The sequence below is a fragment of the Ictidomys tridecemlineatus genome, unplaced genomic scaffold (genome assembly GCF_052094955.1).
Source record: "Ictidomys tridecemlineatus isolate mIctTri1 unplaced genomic scaffold, mIctTri1.hap1 Scaffold_75, whole genome shotgun sequence".
In the NCBI taxonomy this organism is placed as follows: domain Eukaryota; kingdom Metazoa; phylum Chordata; class Mammalia; order Rodentia; family Sciuridae; genus Ictidomys; species Ictidomys tridecemlineatus.
In genome coordinates, this window is record NW_027525461.1 from 1326154 (window position 1) to 1351794 (window position 25641).

General features: G+C 35.8%; 1 long non-coding RNA gene across 1 annotated transcript; it reads right to left on the bottom strand.

The window, feature by feature from the left end:
• Positions 1 to 1926: 1926 nt before the first annotated feature.
• On the bottom strand, positions 1927 to 25641 carry LOC144374565 (uncharacterized). Its single transcript, XR_013433937.1, has 4 exons — positions 25361 to 25641; positions 8730 to 8816; positions 6886 to 7002; positions 1927 to 2425 (listed from the first exon to the last, which is right to left on the bottom strand). It is a non-coding gene; the product is annotated as an uncharacterized LOC144374565 (long non-coding RNA).

Consider the following 25641-nt stretch of genomic DNA (forward strand, 5'->3'; position numbering starts at 1 on the left):
TCTCTCTCTCTCTCTCTCTCTCTCTCTCCCTCTCTCTCTCCTGTTTCCATGTTCTGAGTTACTTTGTTACTTTCATCTGTTTTGTCCTTCTGCTGCCTCACTTGGGTCCAGAGCAATGGAATTGGCTCTCTATGAATTGAGACCTCTGAAACGTTTTTGTTCTACATTTCCTTTATCAGGTCTTTTGGTCACAGCACCAAAAATGCTAACTAAAACACAAGTTAGGGGAAAAAAGAACATAAAATTACTTGAAATGTGTTAATGAAGAAAATATATGCTATTTGTATACAAGATTGAGTACTGTTATTAGAGAAAAAGGTATAAAGATCCTTTTCATCATTTTATGTTTGTTAAATTACAACTGATGAAGAAAAGTCTATTTTTATAGAGGAATCCCAAATAATAAATGAGGAGAAGAGATAAAATTAACATATAAATTGTTTGTAACTTTAAGCAAGTACATATTCTGAAAAAAGTCACCAATAACCACTAAATATTAGATATGCTATGGTGATAAACAGTGTATTCCCATAGTGTGATATTATTACATAATAGATAAATTGCAAATTGCATATGTAATCAAGCTTGGGATCAATAATTGTAAGTCTTCTGATGTGATTCAAAATGAATTGCTTAACATTATTTACTGGTATTGAAATATTACTTTAGCTAAATTTAATTCTTTTGGTATAGGTTCTGATCTGTATGAAATTTATGAAATGAAATATTTTATAAGATATATATATATATATATATATATATATATATAATCAAAAAGTTAATGGGTAAAAAGTGTCATACTTCTAAATTTAAAAAAAATTAAAAAGTATATAATATCAAGTAACAAGACACATAACTGGATATTTGATTAAAATATATAACATTTTGAGAAATGTTTAGAGGGTTTAAGAAACATTAAATATTAAGAAACATAGATTTATTACTTTAAGTTTAATAAAAATGAATTCTTGTAGGAGAAATCCCATGTGCTTATGAAATGCATAGTAATGTATTTAGGAATGAAAAGTAATTTTGTGAGAAGCATTTCTCCACAAATACTTTAAACAGCTTCACACTCACACACACACACACACACACACACACACACACACACATACACACACACACACACAAACCCAGAAACACACAAATACATGATAATACAAATGTGTTATGATTACTTTGGAATATCAACTTTATTTAATTAAGAGATGTCTAGAATTAAGAGATTCCTGGTTATGTCAATGAGGGCATTTCCAGAGATAATTGTTTTTTGGGACATCAAAATAAAGAGGGAGATCAGTGCTGGTATGGGCAACAGTGTCCAATAAACTGGGATACAAGATGGAGCAAAGGGTCAAAAAAGGAAGGAGCCCAGACAGAGGCAAGCATGATTCTTGAATAGGTGCATAGATTGCTGCAGCCATCATCAAAGGACAGCAGACTTAAACTCCAACTCCTTCACTTTTCTAACATGAACTCTGACCAGTTATTCTCCAGGTAGTTTCTAGGCTTCAGTCACATACTTGGACCACATTGTTGGTTCAAGGCTCCATCTCCTTAGACCGAGCAGCTGCTGGTTCCCCTAGCTCTCCAGTGTGCAGATTGCCATTATGTTTTACCTTCCGAACATGTAAACAAATCTACGAAATCCCCTTTTATAATCTTACATGGAGATATCCTATTGGGACTAGAAGTGGTTCTAGAGAAATAAAATTGTACGTTGATATTTTCTTAGTTGATTTTGTGGTTTCTGGAGTTAATTGTCTACATTGAATAGACCTAATGTCCCTAAAGCTGGTAGTTCATGTCATGAACGCTTTAAAGCCATATACATAGTGAATGAATTTGACACTCATTATATGCCACTTGTGAGAGTCAAAATATTTAGTGACTCTATAAACGATATTTTTAACAGTTTTGGAAAACTAAGGAATATAATAATGTTCCCTGGATACTTCTTCACTGAACAACTAAGAAATATAATAATGTTCCCTGGATACTTCAAAACTGAACAAAAAAAGGAAGTAGCTCAGGAACTCATTTTTTAATTTTTCATCCCTAGGTGTGCGTATGCAATCTAAAGTCTTCTTAGTGTGTACTGAAGGATAAACTTCTCTCTTTCAGTCAATGAAAATTGACCATAAACCTCCAACCTCTCATAGATCGAATTACAATGCAATTTTAGCTCTTATCCATAAACAGTGTCTGCAATGAAAGTAAAGTTACTGCTAGGAAAAAAAGGACATTCTGTAATTTTGAGAACAGTTGAGAGGACACTGAATAGGCTGGGGAAATTCCTACATTCTGTTGGGTTTTAGAGGAAGCGACTTTCCAATCCTTAGTGCCAGTGACATCTCCACCCCCAAGTACATACTCTGGTTTTGATCTCTTTATCTCTCTGAAAGAATGGATTCTTCATTGCCTGTGGAAAAAAAGGATCCTTCTTGATGATATTGCCCAGCCAGACAATGCTGGTACTCCTCAGGGCCCACATTCACCACCTACTTCTACTTCTAGACCTATAACTAGACCCAAATCTAAGTAGCCTCATGAAGGAGAGTTACAAAGTGTGAACCATGAGGAAGTGCATTACACCAAAGGAACTTCCTGAGTTTTACAATGTATACAGAGGTCTGAGGAACATGTGTGTGAATGGATTTTAAGCATGTGGGATAATGGTAGAAGAAACATAAAATTAGACTAGGCTGAACCTATTAATATTGGCTGGTTAAGCAGATATTCTGAATTTAATGTAGCAGTTTAAATTGCTAAAAAATTTACTAATAATTTATTCAGTGGGTTGTCTGAATAAGGATCAAATTGTAATTGTGAATGAGCTGAAAATGCCTTATATTCCTTGGTTTACTGTTGATTATGGGACTCAAATTTTCAGAGAAACTGGAATGCTGGATTTTGCAAATAAGACCTTCTTCTCCACAATATAAAGGTCTAGAAGATGTGCATTCATTACTACTTTAAGAAAGATTTATGAGAGGAGAATCAGTATCCTTGATGAGCTCTTTCATTGCTCTTCTTTATATGTCATTTTTTACTATGAGAGCTGAAATTACCCAATTAGAAAACTGAAATGCAATGAGTATTATTGGATTTCAAAGTATCAGAGACCAAGTGACAGCACTCAACAACTACAGGCAACTTGGTTCATACCATAATGCATAGCAAAGTAGAAGCAATAACTAGAATCTTCTGACTTATGTACATCTAAGACCTTGGATAATCAGTCATGGTATTTTCAGAAGTCATTATGATGGAAAATTAAAGTGCATACTCCATTTATATAAGCATAAAAATTTCAGAGCAAATGTGCAATAACAGAAAATCATAGTTTCTCAGCCAATGCCAAGACTTCAGTCAGTTTAAGTCTCAAGGGAATAAGTTAAGGGAAGGCAAGTTACTTTTGAAGAAGGACGTTGTTACAGTACCAAAAAGTTAAAATGTTAATCTTTCTCCCATTCTTCCCCTAAGGGGCCTATGGACTTTAACCAGGGTAAATGTAAATTAGGGAAAAGGCTATGATCTAGTCTTTGGGGGACTATTCAATACCATCTCTGAATTGACATTGATCCTGGGAGATTCAAAATGTCACTGTTACCCTCTGTTCAAAATAGGGACTTAGAGAGGTCAGTGATTTATGGAACATTAGCCAAGACTTGAATAGGAGTGTTTACTGGGTCCCGTAATGCATCTTGTGGTTGTTTCCCCACTCCCAGCATGCACATTCAGGATAGAAATACTTAGAATACTGGTTTTCTAACATGTGGATTGATGGTTATAAAGGTGCCAGAAAGGCTAAATCAAAGCTGGTAGAACTTCCTTTGCTTAGGAGAATAGTAAATCAAACACAATATTGCATCACTGGTGGGATTACATAGATTAGTGTGACCACCAACAACGTGAAGGATGCAGGTGTGGTAGTTCCTACTACAGTCCCATTTAACTCCCCTATTTGACCTGTGCCAAAGGTAGATGGATCTTGGAGAATAACAGTTAATTTTCACTAGCATAATAAGGTAATGACTCCAATAACAGCTGTTGTAGCAGATGTAGTTTATTTTCTTGAGCAGATTAATACATCTCCTACTACCTGGTAAGTAGCTATTGATCTGGCAAATGCCTATATTTCCACACCTATTCACAGGGCTTATTAGTAGTAATTTCCTTTCATCTGTCAAAGCCAGTAATACAATTTTAATGTCTTTTTCAGAGGCATCAATTCTCCAACCTTGTTTTATAACTTAATTCACAGAAATTTTTTACAAAGTGTCACACTGCTCCATTGCATTGATGACATTAAGTGACCTGTCTTTGAGTCTCCTAATATTTTCTTCCATATCATCTAATCATTTTAACTCCTCTATGAGATTTTTAATTTCAGTTATAAGATTCTTCAGCTCGATTATGTGATACATCTGGTACTTTGTATCTTTTCACTTAAATTCTCATCATTTTTCTTGCATTGTTTTCCGGACCTCAGTGAGTATCTTTGTGTTTCTTCTAATTCTTCATGAATCAAATATCTCTGCTTAGTTCCTAGGATTTATTTTAATACTTTACTTGGTATATATTCCCCCATATTTTCATTTTATTTCACTCTCTCTGTTGTATTCTATGCATTAGATCAGAAAACTACTTCTCAATCTTGTCAGAATGGCCTCATATACATGTATTTCACTAATTTATCCACCCAAAGATTTTAAGCTATCTATCATATCTATATTCTTTTCCAGAGTGCTGTCTCTTTTGTGGTTGCCCACTGGAGCTTCAGATATACCACATCCTGTTAATTTCCTAAGACTGAAAAAGTAGAAATGAGACATTCTAGATGTAACTAGAGAGGTTGGAGTGTTGGATATGCATTGTGGTTTCTTCTTTTTTCACAATGAAACTAAGCAGAGGCATTTGTTTCTCACTATCTCTGCAGCAAGTCACAAAAGGATCCATAGGTAATTCTGAGGTAACATTCAGGCTGAGTTTGTTAGTCCTGGGAAGGTAGATACTTAAAGTTAGCTCTTTGCTTCTCATGCTCCTTGTTTTCTGTGGTCTATTATTACTAAAGAGTACAAAGTATCATTAATTCCTAGTTTTATTCTTTAAGAGAACTCTTTGAATGAGAGGTATGGAAATTGTGACATCCATTGAAGAACCAAATGTATAACAGAAAAATTGATAGACTCAGCTTTGTCACTGGGGTGAGCTGAGAGAAAATACAAAGAAGTCATGCCAAGGTCTGACCCAATTTTCCAGAGGGCAACTATTAGTTATTTCTGTTTGCTTCCAAATACATGCTTGTTAAAAGTTAGTAGCCACTGGAAATATGTTCTATAAGTTCCCTTTAAAGATTAAATAGGAACTCTACATTTTTGCCCCCTTTCTCTGGTACTCCAATAGGTTATAGCCCAGGGAAGTGTTCACATACCTGATTAAAAACATGTCTTTTTTCTGTGATCTAGGGATATTAAATCATACACCTTTCCCTTTATGATGCCAAGCTAAGTGGTTCATGATGAAGTACTTGGAAAGGTGGTTATAAAAGGTGGAGCACTCAAGTCATGAAATAAGCCAATTTCAGGCAAAAATGGGGAGCTAAATATTTTAAAACCCTTCTGGAGCTATGAAACCACTGGAAGTGCACACAAGCCCATAAAAACTTTTTTTGGGATTTGGATACAGTTATGTATAATCAGTTTCTTGTGCTTCCAGCATTAGGAAGTTTAGAATACAATCCTGTTAAAAACTGTAAGATTGGAGTGATCAGTGCCTTGACAAACTCCTTCAGGGGATATTAATAGACCTGTAGTTATCACTGGGGTGAGCTGAGGCAGAAAGTTTGGAAGTGCATGTCATCCTACCCCAAGCTGGGCACAGGATACTAGTTGTCTACCTCTTTAATTGCTAGATACAAGTTAGTCAGAACCATACCACCAAGTAAAGACTGAGAGATGATGACTGTCTTCCAGAAAGAAACAAGGGGCTGCATTTTAAAATTGCATCTCTAAAGTACTCCTGGGAGATGAACTGCCTCAGTGTGCTCTGATTCTTGCATAACATTGCCACATTTATCTGTGGTCTAGTGTGTTTCTAATCTCTTTCCAGCCTAGAGTTAACAACGTAAGATTTAAATTGTGGGACACTTTAGCATTAGGTACATAATTGAGGTCAAACTTTTCTCTCCATGTGGTGAAGTTGAACGTTGGGTATTCTCATCATGGCACAGTGACAAGAATACAGTCTGAGTCCAAGGATGCCTTAGCTTTTATTATTTACTTGACAAGGATTTTCTCAATTGATTGGTGGTTCAGAGTTTCTCAGCTGGCCTCTGACAATCTCTGAGTGACTTGATCTATGGTTAGATGTATACTTGGTATGTCTCTTGGAGGTAGTCTACCATGTGTCTTGTGTCCCCTCTGCTGATTCCATCTATATTTATCCATATAACTCAAAAACCCATGTGATTTCCTTTTCAGACCTTTTACTTTTTCTTTATTAGGCAAGAATAATGTTTATTTAATTTACAATCTTACAACATCTTTCTTTTGTATTTATATATAATCATTCTTCAGTATGCATAGGGGCTTATTTCCATGACTACCCCCTCCCAGATAGCAAAGTCTATGGAATCAAAGTTCTTAATATGAAAAAATACATGGTATCAGCATACAACTTACACACATTTTTTTCATATACTTGGAATTATGTCTAGTTTACTTATATTAATAAAATCTTAATATTATGAAAATATGGATATTCTGTATCATTTAGTGCATAATGACATAATATACATATTCAGAATAAATGCAGTTTCCTTAAAATGATTTTGATCTATGCTTAGTCAATGCAGAACTTACAGCTTCACATACTGACCTATATTTATGTTTTGTTGCTCCATTGCTCCATTTGCTTACTATGCAGTGTGATCAACAAAAAAAAGCATTGTTATCACAATAGATATGAAGATTTTTGTGCCTCAGCTCAGGACCTCTGAAAAAGAATTTGCATTTCACATTATTTTTAAATGGCTCTGGTAATTTTTAAGAAGTGCTAGTTTAAAGGAAAATTACCAATTGAGATAAATTTCACTACTTACTCCTGACAAAGACCTAGGAATACATTACAGAAAAATAAAAGGTTAGTTTACTTTTTGTGTCTATAGAACAGATTCCATTCTGCAATATTTGCACATAATTTTTATTGATTGTTACAATCTTTGGCATAAAAACAATCATGCCCACATTGAAATACAGTTTCTTTTCTTGTTTCTAGTTTTTAACATTATAGCGAATACTTACAAAGATGTTTTATTTTGGTTTTGTGTTTATTTTTCTTACCAGATACTTATCTTCTTTTCTTAGCAGTCAAAAGGATTTTAATTTTCTGGGTTTTGCTAGAATTATTGTGAACATTATCAATCTATATGTTTAGATATTTTAAAATGATATAAATATATATATTTTCTATTGGCTACAGTCTATGTTTGTTATAAATATGTCATGTAGGAACTAAAATAATTTTTGTTCTCTTATGTATCTTGTAATTTAAATTATACAACAATTGCAGCAGGTGCAAATACTTTATAAAATTTTTGGAAGCTAATCAAATAATCAAATCTCTCAATGGATATGTAGATTATCTAAAGAAGTGTATCTTACAGCAAATTTGTCTTTGGGAGAAAACCATATTATATGATGATGTAGAATGCTTTGCTTTTTCCAACTATATATGAGTATAGAGATTCTAGATTGCAGCAGACATGATATAACTCTATGTGAAAGTATGAAATAAAAAACTGCCCTGAAGTGACAAACTGCAGTAAGTTACAGTGCTGTTACGATGTAGTGGAACTTGAACTTCCTTCATTTATTCATGCCTTTATTTCTCAAATATTTATTTAACATCTGATATAGACTGGACACTGTCAAATCTGTTGTAGATAAAGCATTGAACAAAATACTAAATGATATCTATAGTCACAAACTTACTTTTAGTGACAGGAAATGCAAGCTAAACAATTAAGGAACCAACATATATACTAAAAAGGGGAGGGTAAGTGATATGAAGAAAAAATATTCCTCAAAGAGTAATAAAGGGAACTATTATAAGTAAAAGTGACCAAAGAAGTCATCACTGTTAGAAAATGACATTTAGATGATTAGCAAAATGCAAGGGAGTGAGAAACTCAGATATGGAGAGCGAAAAAAAGGAGAAGGTTCCATGCACAAAGGATTTCAAGGCAAAGATATTAAAGGATGATAATCTTACCATTGTAGAAATAATAAGTAATAAATATCTGGGTGTGGAATAAAAATGCCAAATGACAGTGTATATACCAGTTTAAAGATATTAGTTTTGACTATAATAGGCAGACATTGGAATTTTTGGAGCAAAATAACATGATGTTACATTTGAGAAATATTTAATTTTGTTTGACTTGTTGAGAATAGAGCATAGATGAACAAGGATAGTAACACAGAGGCTATTTGGGGGTCTACTGTGAAAGTAGTATTCTGTGAAAGGGGTGATCATGTTTTGAACAGAGTAATGATGCAGGATATACTAATTCTGGAGACTTCTGTTAATCTCTATCTATATACATGTTTTTATATATACATAGACACATTTTTAAGAAGTTATAGTAGACAGAATAATAATCTCCTAAATATGCTTATGTCCTATCCTAAACACAAGAACTCATGAATATACAACTTTACCTGAGACAGGGATTTTGAATTTAAGGAACTTGAGACAGGGGTATCACACTGGATTATCTGCACATGCCCAATGCAATCATCATGGTCCTGAAAAGTTGGAAAGGGAGACAAAACTAGAGAGTTAGAAGGATATACAGAGATAAGCAGCATTATTTTTCTGTGAAGATGTTGAAAGAGAACCAATTAATTTGGAAGAGGCTAGGAAAATTGCCTCTTTACACTCCTGAAAGGGATAAAGCTCTACTAATAACTTGATTTCAGATTAGTGAGACCTGCCTAAGATGTCTGACCTATGGAACTTCATGATGATACACTTGTGCTATTTTAAGCCATTGTTTTTGGTCACTTACATGCCATTAGTACACAGATTTTGTCACCTGAATGTGAAGTATTTTGATAACAAACACCTTAAAAAGTGGGTATAGCATTGGAATTGGGTGGTAGACAGAGACAAGGCAGTATTGAAAAGCAAGATAGAAAAGACTCAGATTGTTTCAAAAGACCATGAATAGAGACAAGGATGTTAGCAATTCTGCTAGAGACTCTTCAGTAGGAAATGAGGATCATGGTTCAGAACATACTTCACTAAACACAATACTCAAATCATCTGCTGATAGGAATATGTTTGTTAAAGACACTGCTGATGAGGACTGAATAGGAAATGAGGAATTCCTTATCGGAAATAGTAGGAAATAGAATCCTAATTATATAGTGATGGACAGTTTAGCAGATTGTGCCCTGCAGTTAAGTGAAAATCAGAACCTAAAAACATTTTATAAGACATTTAGCTGATGAGATTTTTAAAGCAAAAATGTTGAAAGTGTGCACTGATGTTTTCCTGATGTGAAGAATAAAAATGTAATAGTCTCATACTCAATAAGTGGATTTGAGGTTGCCCCCCCCAAAAAAAAATCTTTGCTTTTACATAAATAGTGTCTATGCCTTTCTCCATTTTGAAGTTTCCTCCAACACACTCTGCAGTGGATGGCACCAAAAGGTAAGGAATGCCTTAGACACAAGGTTTAGTACCACACTGTGATTTCGAGAAGGAATGACATGACTGTAATTAATTGGCAAACAATAACAACCAAAAATTAAAGGGAAAATCAGTAATATGTTGACAAGACATGGCCAAGCTCTCTATGCTCATAAGGGGAATCAAGTTATTCCTTCCTACTAGTTTATGAAACAAGCTGGGATGCAGCTATATACAGAGCTGCCACCAAACTGCCCCTGAATTTGTGTCCCTACCCTTCCAGTGATTTCTCCCTGCTCCTTCTTCTGAGTTCCTCCACCACTCCCTGTCTCTACTACTCATTTGGTTCAACATTCCATCTTACAGTGTGGTCAAAGTTGTACCCTGCCAAACTCCTCTTGAATTCCTTCTTGTGTAACATCCTTTATTTACTGCCCAACACAATATCTCATATAGAACAGATGCTCACTTTGCAAGTGATTAACAAAATGATTCTAATTTCAATAAACTTTGACTCATCTCAAACCAAAAACTCAAAAAACTTTCAAACCTTTCCATACAAATGACAGATGTCTACTAGGTAAGCAAGTTCATGTGAGTTTTTTCAAATTTTCAGATTATGATTCATAATCATCCTGAAATTCTGTAAGAACCTAAATCAAAGAAGCCAATCCTATCTTACTATTTCAGTGTTATGCACATTGATTAAATGCATATATTTTGGCAAATTGCAATTCAGGCACAGCATATGTGATACTTGGGCATAATAAAATACTAAATTAATTTCATCCTAAACCATTTGGAACTATTGCAATTATACCGAAGGAATTAGAAGGAATAGTGTTGTTTGTTTGTTTGCTTGTTTGTTTAGTACTAAGGATTTAACCCAGGAGAACTCTACCACTGAACCACTTCCCCAGCCCCTGTAATTTTTTTTTTAAATTTTGGGACAGGGTCTTGATAAATTGCTTAGGGCCTTGCTAAGTTGCTGAAGCTAGCTTTGAACTTGAGATCCTCCCACCTCAGCCCCCTAGCAGCTTGGATTACAGGCATGCACTGCGATGCCCCACTAGGAACAGTGCTTTAACCCCCAGAGAAATAACTTTTAGAAATCAATAATGAATATAATATCTCCACTTACAAAAAATTAAAAAGAATGTGAACAATGAACAAATTGCTGAGAAATGTTTTTAAAAGCATTAGCCTCATGTATGATAACCTATAGGAATTAAAGCAGCTAACAGAAGCAATTTTCCTTTTAAAATTGGCAAAGTTTTCTGAGTGACAATAAATCTCAATGAAAGAAGTTTAAATAAATGAGCATTTGTCTATGCTACTGGTAAGAGAGGATTGTTTACAAAGCAGCTTAAAACAGGCATACTTTAAATCCAGGAATATCAACTAGGAGGATTAAAACATTCCTAGAAAATAATCAAATATAAGCATCAAAAATATATATGACAGTGCTTATCAGATAATTTCTATTTTTAATTGGAAACAATGAAATAAGAACTAAAAATAAAGGAATTACTAAGTTACAATGTATCCATGTGAGGAAATGTTATATACTCATTAAATATTTCAATTACAGTGATAGAAAAAAAAACATAATGAAGTGACATTGTTTTCTATTTAAATTAGCATGTATTACATATGGACAGTGACAGGCAATGAACAAAAGTGTTATATGCAGACATATCTGGCAAATAGTTGAAGACATGTTTCATCTTTTTATGTGTCTCTATTATCTTAATTCTTTATAATAGGCATGTATGTATAATCAGAAATAATGTTTCTTTAGAAAAACACTAATTGAGGCAAATTTCAGGCATCCCCACCTCATATTGAAATGGTTCCCCCAATTTTTTTTTATTTTTAGGGTTTTATCTTTGCACATACTAAATACAAAAGAGAAAACACTACAAAATCTTCTTTCCCACAGGCTACCTCCTGAGGCATAATAATTACAACTTAAATATCCAAATGTTCAAATGCTCTCTCAGTACCTGTATGTTTCCCCTAGTTTCTGATTTATTTTTCATCTTTAAAAGTTTACAGAATTATCTGTCTCTGAAGACTTACATATGAACTGTATGCTTTTTATGTCTCCTTCTTTGGAGAATAGAACTTAAATTATTACTACAACTGAGGGGAAAAAGACTCGTTTTATGTGGTTTCCTAAAGTAATTTAGATTTGTGTGAATTAAAAATGGCATATTTATCATTGTTCAAATGAAGTCCCAATTTGGGGGGGTGGGCATAGCTTTTGCTTTAAGGAACTTAATTTTTATGATCAGAAAACCACTCTTTAGCTACTAAAGTTTTCAACATATTGCAAATCTTTCAGATCTAAGTTCCAAATGAAGTTGCTCTTATAGTTTTTCTATTTCTTATATTTGGGAGAGGTAAGGAGGATTTGGGTCTTTAAAAGTCAGATCAAAATAAAGCACAAAATGTCTTAATAATATCAATCAAAAGAAAAAGTAATACAATGTCAATCAGGTTTGTCTTTTTAAAAATTCTCAAACAAAAAGTAAACAAAATGCACACCTTATTCTGCCCCCTCTTTGCTATCTTCTTCCACTCCTTCCAACCTACCCAACCCTCTGTGTGCATTTCCCACACCCCACATGCACTTCACTCTCACTTATTAACCGAATGTTTTTCAAGTTCCCTTTAGAACTCTTCTAGTCCCTAGGAAAGAAAAGTAATGGGGATCTCATCACCTAACACCTTATATTTGTTTGAGGCTCAACCTCACAGGAACAGCTTTCTCACCTAGTTATTCTGATCCTGAGCAAAGCTAATTTCTAAACTCTAAAAATACCTTCCACTCTGGCAGGAACTCCACACAGTCTCAGGAACAGAAAAAAAAACTCTAGGTAACATTAAATCATCAAAAACTGAGAAATTTGGACCCCCAATTCAAGGGCACAGTGTCTCTGAATTCCCCCACAGGGCCTCGGGTCTCAGGTAAGGAGATCCCACAAAGTAAACCCTCAGGACATGATTAGAAGCTCTGCCTTGCTCTGCATAATACCAATGCACTGGAATTTCTGTGAATCACAGCAGAGTAGAATCTCAGACTTTGAACTCCACAGGAAAACACACAGCAAAAATAATAGCATAATGCAATGTTTTCAAATGCATAAATCTTCATTTGTTTACTTTAAATATTTTAAAATATGTCCTATTACATTTATTCTTGATTAAACCTCTTCTAGATAGTAATTCATTAATGGTTTCTTTACAGTTGCTGTGCAAACAGTTCATTCATATCTATGACATATCAAATCTCAGAGACATGTTCTTTAATTGCATTTATTTATTTCTAATCTTCTTAAGCTCTTACTACTGTAATGCCTGACTAAATATACACTAAGCTCTATTATTTAAAAGGTAAAATATATTTAAGATATATTTTATCAATAAAATTCACAACTCAACAATGTTCTATTATAATAATAATAATAATAATTATTATTATTATTATTATTATTATTATTTTTAGCCTCAGACATTATTTAAAACTTCCTGGTAGAATAGTTGTGGTTAAACAAAATAAGTTCTGAATGGTTGCTTGAGATTTTGGATTGCCCACTAAAATGCCAAAATTTTCATTGTGACTGTAGTTGGGATCAGAGAACTTTTATAATACGATTTAGAAGAGATATCAGAAGAACCCATCTAAAAAACAGGATATATATCTTCCTATTGTTATGATTTTTAGGCCTTGAGCAGCTTCCATGGCCACCATGAAGATGTCTCAATAGTTGTCTACTACTGGCTGAGACATAAAAATGTACTCATTTCTTTGGCTTCAGAAAGTTGGGCCAGAAAGAAATAAGAGTGTATTTTCATCTGTTATTTTTTCTTTTTCTTAAGAGTGAGTGAGAGAGAGAATTTTTAGTATTCATTTTTTAGTTTTCCACGGACACAACACCTTTTTTTGTATGTGGTGCAGACACAACACCTTTTTTTTGTATGTGGTGCTGAGGATCAAACCCGGGACCGCACGCATGCCAGGCAAGCGCGCTATTGCCTGAGCCACATCCCCAGCCCCTGTAATTTTTTCTTGATTCAGTTTTTCTGCTTCTCTTAAAGCTGTGATTCCCTAATTTCAGCATCATCATAAGCTTGTTAAAAGACAACTCGCTGGAATTGTGGCTGGGTAGAACACTTGCTTGGCATATGTGAGTCACTGGGTTCAATTCTCAGCACCACTAAAAATTAAAAAATAAAAAGGTGCATTGACAACTTAAAAAAAACAAACAAACAAACAACAACAACAAAAAAAAAACCCACTCGTTGCTTCCGCCCCTCAGAGCACCTCATTGGCAGGTTTAGGGTGGAGCCCAACAATTTGCATTTTTAACAAGGTTCCCAGTAGTGCTGAGGCTGCCAGTCAGGACACCATACTTTGAGAATTACAACAGTTGATATCTGGGATGAGAAAAACCAATGGTCTCAGGTGAAGGGGACTGCAATAGTCTCAGGTGAAAGGGATCACAGAGAAGATTAAAAAAAAACACACACTGAAAAGAGAGGGAACATTCCAAAGACAAAATCCAACCTTCACACTTTCTTCAGAACTTAACCTGACTGCAGAGACCACTGAAACACTTCTTGCCCACTCCTGGACCCTGCAACTGCCTGGAATGTCTGCTCCCTCCCAACCTTCTATTCCTGCAGATCCCAAACATTGGAAAGCTGCAAGACATGGTCTTCAGGCTGCTTCTCTTCTATTACTCCGTTTACTCCATTAGCTTTACATTCCATACACTGATGACTCCCAATCACTATCCCAGACCTTCCCACCCTAAAAACATCCAAGTGCCACTGACTATGTGACATTTACCAGCTGATGGATGAAGAGCATCTTAAAGTAGATACAACCACACAACCTTGATTGCAGTCACTGCCTGCAAAACTGCTTTTTCCCACTATTCATACAGGTCCCTCTGGCTCTCTTTTACTGACCACGCATATCCAATCCTTTCCCTGAATCTGACCCTTCCCCTCCCTCCCTTGCAAACCGTCATCTTCTCTCACCTAGTTAATTATAATAATGACCTAACTGCTCTCCCTACCTCCACTGTCTACCCTCCACAAAGCCTGATCCACACTGGCCAGAGGATATTTCATATCAAACATTAGATTATGCCATGCCTTTGTTCAAAGTGTTCATTGGCTTCCCAAATTTTTCCAGACCCAACATGATCTGACTCTGCCCATTCTTGTTGCATCACCTCCTTCCACTCTCCTCCTCCCTTACCCTGTGGCAGCCACAGTGACCATTCTTCAGCATGCCCAGATGGTATCCACCTCAGGACCTTTACATGTGTTTTTGGAATGTTCTCCCTGTGGGTGTGACCATGGCTGGGTCCCATTCAAGAGTTTCTAAGGAAGCATTCCCAGAACACTCCCATCTCTTTGACCTACTTAATTTATTTTTCTATCACTTCTTGATATTTTATGACAGTTTATTTGTTTGTAAGTACCATATTTCCCACTAAAGTGGATGCTCCATGAGGCCAGGGACTTCTGTCTCCCTTGGGCACACTGTAGCCCTATCACAAAGTCCAGCACACAGAAGGCACGGGGGAAATAATTGCTGAATGAATGAACAAATCTTCCCCCAATCGCCATAGAGAGGACTCCACTCTAAAACATTTCTTACCATCTCTTTAATTATAGCAACAGAAATTAAGCTGATTCTAATGATAAAAATTTGTTTATAAAGTAAGTCCTATTGAGTGGACAGAAAAGACAGAAATTATATTGTAAAATATGTAATGTCTCTAAATAGTTCCTCTTGGTGTTCCAACACCCTTCACAAAAAAGTGCTACCCTGCACTTTGCTATGATCTTTAATTGTTCTAACTGGAGGGATGAAGTTGACACCCACCCTGCCCTGCCCTTTGTGGGCTGCATTCCTCTAGCATTTCTGAGCTGTAACACTGAAGGGATTCACTACCCAATAACAGCACAACAAATGCTTCACCTTGCCAGGATGGTAGCATTGACAGAAAGTATAAATGCTGTGAGTTCTAACCTAATAGTCTCTTAATGACTTGTAAAAATAAAATGAAGAACCTTGTGTTGAATTTTGTTAGATCTGGAAAAAAAGCAGCTCTTTCCCAGCCACCTATTTGGACAATATCAATTAATGCAAGTGTTGAAGGAAGTGAATCTCATGGGTTCTTCCCTCCAGTCACCAGAACTTACTATAGTTATCATAACCTCTGAGAATAGAATTAATGTCTGGAGAGCAGCAAAAATGCACAGACCCCCAAAATGCTCAAAACCCAGGATTCTACTTTTGTGATGGTTACAGTTGGAAGAGACAGCACACTCAAAGGTTGCATTACCAGAAAATGTTGCTATTCTCAGCGAGATGCAAAAAGTGGCAAGGGACTTGAGTTTAAAAGTACAAACACAAGAGAATCCCACCTTAATGGGTACTATTATGACATCCAGTTCAATATAATGAGGCTATTTCCAAGATCTGGCCAGCAGCCCAAATTAGCACAGCTTTACTGATGTGGATACAGCAAATTCTGTTTGAACAAGAAATCTCTGGGAAAAAAGATCCTTTCACAGGCTCTATTCATTTAGCAATAAATCAAAGGGAAAATATCCTTCTGGTAAAGACAGTAGCTCCCATCCTAGTAAAATATTAGATGTTCTAAATAAAATAATACTCTATGGGACATACTTATTGATGGCTACTTTGTGAAAACATCATTACTGTTGATATTAAATTGGTAAAGAGGAAATGGAATTGGGCCTAGGAGTGAGGATATTATTGCATGCAGTTGAGTAGGTACCAAGTCCACCCAAAGAGTGAAGAAAATGAGTCACTTTGTGGAGACCCCATAGAAAACAAAAGAGTCAACTCTCCATGGACTTTTGCAACACATCTTCAAGGAGTTAAAAATTACTTCATAAATATTAAGAATCATATGAAATTGTCAATATTGGCAATTTCAAAATATTCTGTTTTAATACACAGAAATGGCAATTTCACATAGTTCACCCTAAAACAATATCACCATGGTAAAGACAGCATATCAAAGAGGACATTGGTGAGCACTGGAGTCCAGGCTCTGGGTTCATATGCCTGCTGGACCACTCACTAGCTGTGTTATATCAGCTAAGTCACTCAACCCCACTGACTGAGCCTCTTGCACAAAGTAGCAGGACCTCAGATGTGAATCCTTACTCCTTAAGTTTCCTAAGCAAGAAAATTAATAAAGCAACTTGCCACCCTCCTTCAGCTTAGAGCTACTGATCATCTTCCAGCTTCTCACAGACAGAGCAGCAATGCCTGCAAATTATCCCGTACAAAGAAAAATAAATAAATAAAAATTTTGCAAAACCTAAAACAATTAACAACAATTTTTAAATGTAATACATCTGCAAAGACTATTTTGAATCTATAATGATTAAAATTCACCAGGACTCATAATAGTATTCAGTCCCCCAAATATTGAAAATTCCTTTTCAAAGCAAAACAAAAAATGAGCCCAACATCACTCTAACAGAACAAAAATCAACTCAAATACAGCTACTCTTTCTTCTTGAGGTAATGAGATCACAGAGACTGCCTTGGTCCACATCCTTGTGAGAGTTACTGTTGGGCTCCTTAGCTTGCAGCCAGATACTTTGCTGCCAATTATGAACTCTCTTACTACACACACACACACACACAAAAAAAAACCCCACCCCACCCAATGAGCCCAACTCTTCCTACAGCTTTCAGTACCCACTCCCATATCTAGTCAGCAGTCTCATAGCTCATATACCTGTGAGTTTCACACCTGTGAGCTCATTCCCCCAGGGTGTCCTGTGTTGTGCCTTGGCACTTTGGGCTCTCCTTATTTTTTTTTAACTGTGGATGGCAGCACTTCCCTCAATGAAAGCATCTCAGTCATCTGCAAGCCTATGAGCAATCAAGTAGGACACCATTTGTACTTATGCTTGTTTCCTTTTTCTGCAGGCACTGTCATTCATTTGGATAGTCCTCAAACTTGTCTCAGCACCTATCATATATAGTGCTCAATAAATCTTTTATGAATGCTTAAAGACACACTCATACTAAAAAAGTGAAGGAGGGGGATGGGGTTGTGGCTCAAAGGTAGAGTGCTCACCTAGCATGGGCAAGGCTCTGGGTTCAATCCTCAGCACCACATAAAAATAAAATAAAATAAAATAAAGGTATTGTGTCCAACTACAACTAAAAAATAAATATTTTTTAAAAAAAAGTGAAGGAGGATCTACCAGTCCCTTCCAGACACATCAGAATGACTTCTTTTTTTTTTATTCTTGGATAAATACCTCTCTCCCTAAGGCTCATGCTTTCCTTCCTTCAGCCCAATACCAACACATATCTATCGTGTGCTTACTGCAGACTAAAAATTATTTGATTTAATGTCACTAAAATAACCAATAACAATCAACATTTACTCAATGCTACTTTGTGGGAATCACAGTGCCATTATCTCATTTAAAGTTCACAATGACTCTCTGAAGTAGACTCTATTCTACCTGAATTTGCAGATTAAAAAAGAATAAGGAAATTAAGCCAATTACCCACAGGCATAGAGCTAGTGAGCGGTAGTACTGGGAGTAGTCAGCAGAGTCTAATATGCTATGTTACATAATAAAAATATGCACTAATATATTATTTCATAACACATTTTTAAAATATCTTCTAATACAACCCTATGTGTTTTAGGACTTGAAACACCCAACTTAGAAGCCTAGGGGGTAGATGGGCATCATGGAGCACACCTGTAATCCCCACTAGTCTGAAGCCTAAAGCAGGAGGACTGCAAGATGAAGGCCAGCCTAGAACTCAAGTTTTTGAGACCCTGTCTCAAAACACTTTTTAAAAAGAGGTGGGTATTCAGGGGGTAGGGTGATTACCTAGCATGTCGGAGACCCTGGATACAATCCTCAGGATCTCTACCACCCCCCCCAAAAAAAAATAAATTAAAAGAAACCTAGAAGTTAGACTGCATCATGTTCTAACAGCAGCAGAATTATAATGTCAAAGAAGGCCCTTTGGCCCTGCAAATCTTAAACAAATCATAGAGAGACTTTGCACCTCCCTGGCCTCCAATCTGCTATTTGATGACCTACTCTGTATCTTACACTTTCTTTCTAAAGATAATTTTTAAAATACAAGAATCCTACATGTAGAAGTACTGTTCAATGTGTTTAATATTCAATTTAGAATACTGGTATCCATAAAATCTTTAAAAACTGTGTTTTATGCATAGGTGCTAAAAATATTTTATTACTAAAGCCAGGTCAACATGTTGAAGATATATCAGTAATAATTTGAGAAAGACAAAGGTTTGGGGGAAAGCAGTTTCCAGTTATGATGAAACATGCTCAGTTCCAACAAAACAGTTCAGAGTAAAGAAGGTAATGAAGGAAAGAAAACCTCAGTTAGACAAGAATAGCAAGACAATCGCTATTTGCATGTGATTTTCAGAGTGACACTGTTACAAGAGTGACTACTGGGAAAAGAATATGTGACAATGATCACAGGTAACTTGCTTATGTCAAAAATCCAATCCTCAAAATCCCATCCTTTTCCTGACAGCTCCACTCTCACTTTTAGCTCCTTTGAATTATGTGCCTTCAGCAAATAGTGTAAACTAACCATATCATTTCTGACTTGTTTCTTTTCCCCTGTATTCTTAGGTATTTCAAGGACTCTCTTCTATTTTGCCCACTAAAGTGTAACTGGTCTTGAGTTGTCCAGATTTCTGCTTCACATATCTATGCAATTAATCATTGCAACCTGCCACATTCTGCCAAATAGTGGTGATACAGCCATGTGCTGGCAATGCAGAACAATGAGGAACACACAAAAGGCCTCAGCATACACCATAAGAAAGGCCAGTGTTTCATGTTTTATGCACTTTGCATTATACTTAGTAACATTAACAAGATCAACAAAACACTGGTTCCAACTAAATTAGAGATTTGGTAGAAGCTGTTTCTTAGAAACTTCTTTTTCCCTAGGAAAGTAGCCTGTGTAAAGCAGTTTCAACATCCCTGGAACAAAGAAGGCACTTGGGAAATTCTGGTTGACCCTCCCTCCAAGCAGAAATCTCTGCTTCCTTTAGAGCACATGATGATAAGAGCAAAGCACAGGGTGAGCCCATCCAACTGCAGAAGTCACCACACACACAGAGCACAATGCTCAGAGGGCTGGGAGTCAAGAGACTGCAGAAAAGAGAGGAAATAAAACCTACATTTTTTGGATGTGAGGATTTAAAATTCACATTCATGAGGGAACTACTCTTTTTTTTCCAAAAGCATTTTAATTGACATCACAAAATTCAAAAAAGCTAATAATAGCTCTTGGAGCCAAATACTTTTCTAGCTACTCCTCTATTATCTCTTGTAGTCCTCTGTAAATCTCTAAAAGGTGGGAACAAGTGTCTACTTTCACAAAAGGAAAAACAAGGGTTAAAGGGGTAGCATGACCTACTTAAGATCTCACAGTTATTATGGAACAGTTTTGATTCCCATCCAGACCCACCTGATGCCAAGACCCATGGCTACCCTGCCTGGTTGCTTAGAATGATATAGGGACTTTACAACCAACAAAATCACAAGCTCACTGCAATATCATCTCCTTGAGCAAAATTCATAGATGGCAAACAGATGGGCTAGGCTCAGAAAGACGCAAAAACATGAATCCTCTACAAATAGGAAGTCACCACACATCCTTCTCAGCTCTGTCATCACCATGGACAATCACTCTCCATGGCCTGAGATAGGAGAAAGGGAACTGAGGTTGGGGCAGTCTCTCCTTAAAGCAAGGTGCAACATTAATGCTCCATTGATAGGGATTCAGGTATTCCAATTTGTCTAAACTCCAGACAATCTTTATTTGTATGGCACTTATGCATAGATACGAGCACTTTAACTCAGAGAATTTTTAATCACCATTTAATCATCTGGAAAGACATCACAAACCAATTAGAACAGAGAGGTAAGCACCAGATAAAGGGAAAGCAATAGCAGTAAATATAATTTACTAAAATTATAAAGATAGACATATCCTCCCCCATTAAACACGCACATACCGTGAACCAAACATAACAGCATTCCTCAAATGAGTAGACTAAGTAGGAAACAAAGACATGCTTTTGGGGGTTCAAGTAAAGCCTTCCTTGAATTTCTCCACCTATATACAATACTTGCATGAGTCCCTGCCTTCAAATAAGGCAATGATCCATGTCTTCCCATGATGTGACTCAAAGAAGACAACACTTTTCTCCCAAAAGCTAGACTCCAAGAAAACCAGAAGAGGGTGGGAAGGCAGGTCATTGAGCACATACCAAGCAGCCAACACCTAGGAACTAACAGGATGGTTCTGTGAGTCACTAGGTTAAGGCAACAACAAAGGAAAGACTGGAGGTCAGAATGGCCTGGGGAAAAGGAAGCAGCCAGGAAGTGGCCATGCCAAGGGGCCAGAGGATGGCACAGCAGCCCAGAGAATGCTGGAGAGTTCTCCATTCCAGTTCTTCAATAGAACCCCTAGAGGAGAATGGCAGCTATCATCAAATCTTCCCCATTTCCCCCAAAGGCAGAAAAGAGTCAACACACACACACACACACACACACACACACCATCTAGGAAATACCCCACTGCCACAACAGGTAAATCATGTCAAATCTGACAAAAAAGGATGACTTCTCTTACTAATCCACGTGTGTGTGTATGTGTGTGTGTGTGTGTGTGTGTGTGTGTGTGTGTGTGTGTTTGGCTTCTGGGGATTTAACTAAAAGGAGCTTTACAACTGATATAAAACTAGAGAGTTCTTTTTTATTTATAATTTTAAGACAGGGTCTTGCTAAGTTGCTGAAAGTCTAACAAATTTCTAAGGCTGACCTTGAACATGTAATCCTCCTGCCTCACCTCCTGAGTCACTGAAATTATCAGCTTATACCATGCCACTCAACTGAAAATGATATATTCTTAATTGAATATAATGGAGAAGACATCACTGCTACATCTTAGCTAGTGAAATGTATACACTAAGCAGCAACACAGAGGTAGCTTTTCAAATCTTGAATTCAGGTCAAAGCTTATCTTGAAGCTGGATAAGCTGAACACTACAGGCTTTATTCATTTAAATCCATTCCTCTCTCCCTGACTTGTTCCTCTCCGAAACCACAAACCTCTCATTCTCATACACAGAGAAGGACAGGATGCCACAGTTGACACAAAATCCTTTAATTCTGGCTTTAGGAGGATGAGAGATTTGAAGGTAGGTGAGTCAATGGGCATAAAGCGATAATTAGGGAAAAGAAATGAGTTCAATGTTCTATTACACAGTAGGGTAGAATAATGTAACCTATTTCAAAACAGGATTTTGGGGCTGGGGTTGTGATTTAGTGGTAGAGTGCTTGCCTAGCATGTGTGAAGCACTGGGTTTGAGCCTCAGCACCACATAAAAAATAAATGAAATGAAAATATTGTGTCCATGTATAACTAAAAATATTTTAAAACAAAAAAATAAAAGAATTCAAGTGGTCTTAGCAAAAAGAAATCATGACTGAGGTAAAAAATATGCTAATTACCCCAATTCAATTATTTCATAACATGTACTAAAGCAACACACTATAGCCATAAATACAACAGTACAATTATATGCTAATAAACATTTTTATAATGTTCTGGTTTCATCACTTACTCATCATCTCTGAGCCTCAGTTTCCTCACCTAGAAAATAAGAAGTGTGATTTCTCTAAACCAAACATCACGCAGAGTGTTCAAGAAACAAATTAGGCAATAGTACTTTGAAAGAAATACGCAGTCAGCGAATGCTTTTTAAAATATTCAAAGTTTATAAGCTTATAAAAGATGAATTCTAAACCAAATAAATATACATTATTTTGCTAATAAATTATAATAAAGACTATATGAAGGATAAGATTAAATTGAGTAATGGTAGTGTGAATATCAAAAGGGATTAAATATCCCAACTCTTCAGTTTAATAAAATGTTTGGTATTTAAAAAATTACTATTAATACCAATGTGTCTCCAATTTGTTTTGGTAATCATAAAGGTACATAAAAGACCATCTGAAAATGACAACTAGAACTTGGCTATTCAATATTATCATAGTAAAGATTAAACACAATTGTGAATCAAATCTAATTTGTTGGTATACATTAGGGTACAATATTTTTGTAGTTCTAGAAATTAATGTTATTTTGAATTGCCAAAAAGATTATTAAACTTATGCAATGAGTTCTCCTTGGATCTGAGGAATGAAAGTAAATTATTTTATATTTGCTGTAACTTGGGAAGTCAAAATGTGCTTCATCTGATATCACTTATAATATAAAAGAGTGGTTTTGCTAACAGCAAAATAAAATCTATTTTGATAATTATATATAATTATTAACCAAGTCTTAAGAAGCATGTCCTAAAATTTACTACTAATGACAATATCATTGCCCTTTAAATAAATTCTAACAAATTTGAATTTGAGCACCCCAATGAATTTAACACCAGTTATGTATTTAAAGAACAAACCAGTACGAGCATATTTTATGTTTGCTTCTTTAAAGAGGTTTATAAAGTTTTATAACCACAGAATATGCTAACATTTAAAAATTCTAATTGTGAAAAACACGTTTTTCATAATGGTTAACTGTGAGAACATGTAATAGTATTAAAACAAGAATAAAAAAATATGGGGCCATTATCATGTGGGCCCTTTCTCCCTTTGATATAAGGAAGGATGTTTCTCTGGCATTTGCCCTAACTGTTTGAGAGAGAGAATTTTTTAAATATTTATTTTTTAGTTTTTGGCATACACAACATCTTTGTTTGTATGTGGTGCGAGGATTGAACTCGGGGTGCACACATACCAGGCAAGTGCGCTACTGCTTGAGCCACATCCCCAGCCCTGTTCTACAAATTTAAAGGAGGTATTTAGAAAACAACAAGCATGGTATATAACACTAATAAGTATTTTTTTCTATCTGTTCTACTTTTAGTAGCACAGTAATAGAAATTTTAACATGGAAAACTTTTTTTTTCCTCCTACATGCTCTGTAAATCACTTTAAATGTAAAACATCATGTGAGATTTTCCACTAAAGCAGTGTTTCATCTAAACAGATTAAATAAGCAGAAAAGCTCTCCTTACCAACAAAAAGTGGTTTAAAATATTTAATCTGTCTGATTACACAATTACAAATTACTCACTAAATCTACTTTCTTACTTTCCAAGTACAATATCAAAATAGTACTTACTTATAATTCTCATTAGAATTCTAGTTTAAAATATATTAATATTTAGGACTACCTTCTACAGAAGTCCCCTCACAGAATATCATATATCAATCAAACTTATTGAGGTCATACACCAATGAGTACTTGATGGATATTAGTGGCAGATTGTTTTTAATGTCATCAGTAAACTAGCTCTCATCTGTATTTTTTGCAAGCTTCTACACACAGTAATTTTGAATGCTATAAATATGTCATCATAAATGATACAGTGACTAGACAGGAGAATGCTATGTAAGTAGAAAGTACCATGATGTCTCTGGCTTACTTTAGAATTATTTAGCAGGGAAAAATAAACATAAAATAGATATACATATAGGTAGAGACAAAATAAATACAGCCAACATTAACATTTGTTGAAACTAGATGATATGTACATGGATATTCATTGTACTAGACTAACCACAGGCACCCACCAGAGGACTGAGTGTGTGTGTAATGCTTGTGATGTCTCAGACATACAAAGCACTTTGTTAAAGAATGTCCATTTCCTTTCCATGGTAAGTAGACATAATTTTTCACCCTCTAATACTTCTATTGCTCAGAGTGGCTTATGTTATGAGTTATGCATTGCCATTTTCTCTTGTTTATTTTAATAATATGAAAAATTACATTCATAAAATAAATGGTTTTGTTTCATGATACCCCAAATAGTGGTAAATTTTTCACTCTATATTGAAGTACAGTTTTCTTGCTATTGCAAAAATCTAATAACATTTAACACTATTTACTAAAATGAGAGTCTTCTTAATAACAAGCTATTATTCTTGAATACTGAAACATCACCTACACCAAATTCATTTTGTAAGTCTATTGAATTGACTTTTCTTATTAAACTGGGCACCGAGCAAATAGTTTTAATGCAAGCATAATATTTCCAACTACTACATTTTTAATTTGGCAATCTAAAACAATGTGGAATGAATCCAATTCTCATTGATTGGATTCCAAAAAGCACCCTTAACCCACCACAAAGACAAAACAGCATTTTTACTATCTGGTGTCAACGCTCTCAAGTAGAGAAATTCTGAGGTCCCCTAAAAATCACAAGAATTTCAATGTCTAAAAAACCAAACTGCATACACAAAAGGCTCTTTATAAAGGCTTCAACCCTAAGCAATTCCACTTTCACAAACATTATACAGAACATAACATACTTTCCTCAGGAAGTGCACACCCCACCATGTGATCAGACTGAAGGGCCACACCAGCAACCAGAAAGAATTATGGTTTCTAATAAGAATAGATTGAAAAGATGCTGCTGCAGCTTCCCAATGGGTTGCACCCACAGATGGCACCCAGAGCTTAGCTCCTCACCTGTGAAGTTGTCAGGACCAGGAGGGGTGCCCCACTAAGAGTTACAGCTTATGATTGGCTCTCTTGTCAGTCTCGGTTTTTGTTCACAACTTCAGTGATGTTTGCAGGTGGTGAAGCATAACAATGGAAGATATTTCGACTAGAAGCGCCCCTTTCACCAGTGCTAGGATGGGTGTAAGGTAGAGAAACAAGATGAGGCCCAGTGTGCCAGCTGGCCATCCCTGGGGCTCACACACCACCAGGGCCATTACCAGGATGAGGGTTTCCGTCAGTCGGTTTGC